Here is a 5,951-nt window from a genome sequence, read left to right on the forward strand (position 1 = left end):
CCGGTCTGGTGCAATAACCACTACGGTACCGGCGGGGCTGTTTCCCCACCAGTTTCTTGAGTATTTATGTTCAGGTATTTTTTGTTCCATGTACTTGGGGGTGGTAGCCAGTGCCACTCGGACTACACGGGGTGAAGGGGATCTTCTTTTAAACCCCCGGGTTGTGACTCGAACGCCTACGACATGTTGAGAGTGGTCAACCAGCGTTGAACCCTCTTAAGCTACCTTTTGCACCAAGACTGCCAGAACAGAGGCCCTCGCTAAGCATGTAGCGAATCAGAAAATGGGAAATGAGGGGCTCGGTGAAATAAGACAGAAAATAATAGTTGGCAGTCAAGAAAACCCCAGAAAGCAAAGGGGAGGTTGTGTTGGGTCATAGAAACAGATGAAGAATTTTATGAATCAGAAAGAAATTGGTGAAAAAATGCCCGCCGGGTGGGATCCGAACCCACACCCTCCAGAATACCGGTCTGGTGCGATAACCACTACGCTACCGGCGGGGCTGTTTCCCCACGAGTTTCTTGGGTATTTGTGTTCAGGTATTTTTTGTTTGCAGTAAGGATTATTGTTTAAACTGTACTGGCCTGTTTTCCATCAACAAGTATCTTCAATAAAGGGCTTCGTTGGTTTTCACAGTTTACCTGTTTTTTCAATATATTCATCCAGTGGCTTCGTTCTCGTCGGATTATTGTAATGAGCAAGTTCAAGACTTTATTTACCTACTCCTCTTCCTATTGAGCTTCACAAATACATTTACCTCCGTCAGCATGGTTTCTCGGAATAAGTTTACTTCCGGCCTTATTTTTTCTTCAAGCTTCGGTATTTACCCTCTCATTTTGTCTTTCGCTTTTTGCTGCATTATTGGCCAGCGTTGTAGTGTGAAACACAAAATCATAATCGTGGTGAAACAAAAAATCTTTTAAACCAATAGTACCCTTTACTGAATGTTGCAAATGCAGCAATATTAACAAGGCAAAAAAATGTTTTAGTATCGAATATTAATAATACATGAACACAAAGTATTTATATCGCTGGTCAAGTAGTTTCGCCGCTGCCGTCAAGTGAAGGAAGGTGGAGTGTCGGGCTCCTTTTATGCGGTTGAACGATGACGTAGGATGGTGCCACAAGTCGCTGATGGCGGTGATGGTCACACCTACGGATGAAAAATCTCGATTTCTACATCCTGGTATTCGAAGTGATGAACCGCGTCGGGCTTTGCGTTGAGCTGTTCCGTGGGGCTCCGTACAAAACACCAAGTTATCAAAAAGGTAAACAAGTTGTTTTGACCTGCTGCCACACAGTTCCACGAAAACTAGCGGTTACCGTCCTTGTACGACTCCCGGTGTCAATAATATTGCAAATAAGTTTTTATTTTTTACGTCGCTTTCCCCTAAAGTAGTCGGCTGGCAGATGCGCCTGCCTAACAATCCTAACATTTTCCACAAGTGTGCTCAGGCAAGATGCTGCCAGCCCAAATACTGATTTTGAGTAATTACTTGTAGAGACAGTTGTCGAGAATCGTTGCCTTTCTCCCCGTTTTATAGATTGGGATGTCCTCACGATGGCCAGACCGCTTATGGCTACGCCAAATATACCCCGGACTCAAGGAGCTGTTCCTGGTACGACGGGTATCTTATGAGCCACCAGGAAAAAGACACCCGAAGCATGAAGTTTTCTCGGTGCTGCAATCGTCAGATGTCCATTTTTGCCCGGTATGTGAATATTAAAGTTGCGACGATTTGAGTGTTGATATATACTGATGAGCCAGGTTTAGTATTGCTTGTGTAGTTTATGTTGAAACATTCCTTTCTTTTAAGCAGGCTGCTGTTTCTTGGAGGTACATTTTGTTTTCTGAAAAGTCTTTCGTGTTTTAAAACGACATTTATTAAGGAATGCTACATATACGAAGCAAAAATACAGTGTGATCCTGATAAGTGCAGTCTGAAAATTACGAAGCAATAATACATTGTGATCTTGACATGTGCACTGTGGATATTATCTAGACATGTGAAAGGAGTATGTATGATTTGCAAGTGCTGGGGTTACCTTCCAGCAGAAACCAAATATACTGTCGTATGTGCAATCGTTTCCTCCTGAGATGTCTAAATTGGGAAGTCGTTTTACTGAACCGAAAAGTCGCCCCGAAACATAACACAACAATTCAGGAAGCCTGATTCCCCCCACTTTCGTCCACACAGGATGCTAATGTCTTAAATTTGCAAATGATGAAAGACTCCCGAACTTCTCTACTTTGGCGGCTACGGAAGCTAGATTGGGGTCTAGTAGCTTTAATATCATCAAGGGAATGGGAGGTAATATTCACGTGTATTGATAGCGGAAGATGCGGAAGGAAAGGGGCAAGTTCGCTTTGGTTATAACGTAGTTGAAATGACTTCGCCATTTGACCAATATATGGGAGGTTGCGAATGGAACATTCTACCATATACATTACGTTTGAGAGGTCCTTTGAGGCTGAACTGGTGGCTGTTTGCATGGTAGGCAAATGTGCGAAAATCTCGTAACGAGGCTTGTTGCAACGATCGCGCCCAGGTGGAATGAACCGCGTGTATATAGAGAAGGTTGAGATAACTCGCTGGTTTGTAGCTCAGTTGTATACAACTCTTGGTGGTTCGGGAAGCATTTGTTGCAACCGGTGGTTACGCACAACGCGTCCACGCCTAACTTTACAAATATTTGGCTAAACATTATATTAATTTGACGCAGAGTGACTGATTACACGAGCGTTTTCCCGGACCACCAGGAGTAGTATATCGCAGAGATCGTAACCTACGGGAAACTTTAACTTCATCCGTAACGACCCCTTACTTTTATCCCTGTACAACCCAGCAACATGCCTAGTTGCAAGCCTCGTTGCAGGCCTCGTTAGCGTCTTCTCTGCCCCTACGCTCCCCCTGCGGCTTCGAGCCAATCTTTCTTAATAATGTACCCACCCCAGTGGCTCTGTGGCTAAGGCGTTGGGCTGCTGAACACGACGACTCAGGTTCGACTTCCGGCCACGGCGACCGCTTTTTTGATAAAGGGGAAGAGTAAAACCGCCCGGGTGTAGAAGAATTCGGCACGGGTTAAAGATTCCCGAGTGGTGAAAATTAATCACGAGCTTTCCACTATCCACTACGGCGCCCCTTACAGGCTGTGTTCAGTCGGCGCGTTAAACCCAACAATCAATAAAATCAATCTTAATGAATGTTAATTCCTTCCTTCCATACTTCCGAGGCGTGTCGGAGCGGAGAGTGAGTGCCTTCTAACAAACTCTACGGCAGTTGCTGGTATCAACCACGAATAGGGAAATGTTTGTACACTAAACTAACGTGATCCACAATCTCGCTCTAACTCAGGAACTCAAAGGTAGTCATCAAGACACAAAAAGAACATAGACACAAACCAATCAAAAGCATGTCTGAGTGCGACAATCAAAGCTCAGGTGGCATCTCTAAATTATTACCCGTCAGGTGGACTGAAATCCGTGTCTTTTACAAAACCGCGCGCTTACTGCAATCGGATGAGCCACTGCAGTTAACGCCTCCCCGCCAGATCGCGACAAACCCCGACATGTTTATAGGGCCCACACTCCATAAATTAGATCAGTATCTCTCCATACACTGCAGCGCGACAAGCTATATTCACAAACATACCACCGAAAGTTACCTTGCATCTAGCGTAACTGCACCGACCAGAACGCGCCTGTGCGTTGACTCCTAAGGCTGTAATTGACCCCGAGCAGCTAGAAAGATATTTGTCTATATCGCAGATAAATCTTCGTCCAAAAGGGGCACATGCCAATAGACCTTTCTGCACTCAATAAATTCAAATATAATCAGTCTCTTCTTCCCGCACGAGAACAAAGGTGCGGCTCTCGGCCCGTGGTGCACATAAAAACGCCACATTCCCGCCTTTCCGGAAAAACAACATATGGCAAAAAAAATTTCCGCGGCAAAACAAGGAAGCTTCACAAGGCATACCCAATAACTCAAACTGAGCTGCCGCAGGTATTCAAAGAACATTTGCGGTACTGAAATTGAATCGCATATTTCCCGTTAAAGCTACTCAAAAGAAACAAAACATTCTTTTCTCGTAAAGTGGGAAAGGAGCGAAGATATCTCGGGGTTTGCGATAATATTTTCCCGGTCTCAACACCATAAGAAAGCAGTTTTCCAGGTCCAAAGACAACAATTCCTACAGCCTAATGTAGAAGGAAAATTTATTTTAAAATGTTTTCTAGCAAAAGCTGCAGCACAAAACAGCAGCCGCCAGATGCGCTTACCAACACAGACGACACTAAGATGTCATTACCACACCGCAAGTTCTGCTACTTGGTGCATCGTTGAAATGGAAAGCGAAAAATGGAGGTTAGACGGATAGGAAGGACACAAAAAAGCTGTTAGAAAGCCGGTGAGACTTTTATATCCATATTCATGGTACCAGGTGCGTTAAGCAATTATGTTGCGTCTAGAAGCGGAAGAGCTTGCGCCAATCAGCACTATGTATCTGTACTGTATGGTTTGTCTTGGTGTGAAAAAACTCTGGGTTGCAATGAGTCTGCTGTTGCGAGTAAAGCATTTATTTGTGTTCTTTCGGATCGTCCCTATTCTTTTGTGCGCTCATACCTTCCGCGGTTTAATAACCATGCTCATCGTTACTTGCCCAATGCCGTTCTAGCCACCACTATTTGGGGTACGCATGTATTTCCTTCCGCAAATCTCTATAGCTTAAGCCCTGGTAACTCGAAATGCCTTTTCGCAATTTAAATCCAGATAGGCCGATCTACTTTCTATATCAAGTTCTGTCTGTTTTAGAAAACATTGTCTCCCTAGAAACCGCTGCCTTCTATTTGTTACTATGATTACAATAAAAATACCCGAAAAAAGGTTAAGCGCCACATACTGCAGCAAAAATGTTGTTTTCACATCCCAGAGGGGAGGTTTTTTGTTGGGATATTTTTTCCACTATTCTAAAGATTTCATGATGACTTTATTGATACTTCTAGGACTCGAGAAGCGCAGTGCCTTATATATCAAAGCTCCATAACGCGAATTACAAAAGAAGATCAAACGACCCTCCTTCCAGGACAAGCAGCGGATAGAAATCAGCAATGCAGAAATGCTTATCCTACAATCACCGAAACCTATTGGTTAGAAGTGAGTGCCACAAGTCATTCGAAAGCTTTATATTTGAAGAGTTTTTCTAAAAAATACTGTTTTTACAGAAAATGGGTGACGAGAACTGTACTATTCAGTGTTTTGTCCCTAAGGATGAGGTTTTTGATGAAGATATGGCTTGGCCCACATTTCTTTCCGATGGCTCTCAATGTGGAGATAAAGTTACAACGGTAGGTGCAAAGCAGGTAGGCCAAATAGCCTAAGTTCTTTACTCGCGTTTGCTAAAATGTAACCTAACCAGTGATATTCCACACCATCTGTTTACAAAGGAACTGAAATATTGCTTCCTGAAACTTTCTCAAGTAAAATCGTGTGCAGTTCGAATCCAGGCAGGTATTTTACTGTTACAAGTATAAGGAGCGTATGCTACAAACATGTCGCCTGTCTCCCAGGTTTGCATAAATGGTGACTGCATTGAGAAACGCGCTAAATACCAAGCAAAAGGAATATAGCAGTACAAAAGATGACCAAACTTGTCCTACGAAGAAAGAATGAAGACTGTATAAGACAATATATATGAAGGAACTGATTCAAAGCAATAGGCTATGTACAAATTTTCTGGTCGCAATAATGAAATTTGTAATCAAATAAAGGCTCATTCATGGGACTCATTTTGTGACCTTTCTGGTGATTTTTTAATTGAATCTAATGTAATAAATGGCGTTAAATATTATATTGCCTTAAACAAGGCGTTTTGAGCAACCCTTGTGAGATCAATGTAGGGCACATGGGCAGTACAATACGGTTTAGGCAGGTTTGTTTTTCATTTCTCGA

General features: G+C 43.1%; 1 long non-coding RNA gene across 1 annotated transcript; it reads left to right on the forward strand.

Moving 5' to 3' along the window:
- Positions 1-1,550: 1,550 nt before the first annotated feature.
- Positions 1,551-5,731, forward strand: LOC144141923 (uncharacterized). Its single transcript, XR_013316749.1, has 4 exons — positions 1,551-1,712; positions 5,006-5,156; positions 5,225-5,347; positions 5,570-5,731. It is a non-coding gene; the product is annotated as an uncharacterized LOC144141923 (long non-coding RNA).
- The last annotated feature ends 220 nt before the right edge of the window (positions 5,732-5,951 follow it).

Source organism: Haemaphysalis longicornis, unplaced genomic scaffold, assembly GCF_048455015.1.
Source record: "Haemaphysalis longicornis isolate Haplotype H1 unplaced genomic scaffold, Haemaphysalis longicornis Haplotype H1 scaffold_6, whole genome shotgun sequence".
NCBI lineage: Eukaryota > Metazoa > Arthropoda > Arachnida > Ixodida > Ixodidae > Haemaphysalis > Haemaphysalis longicornis.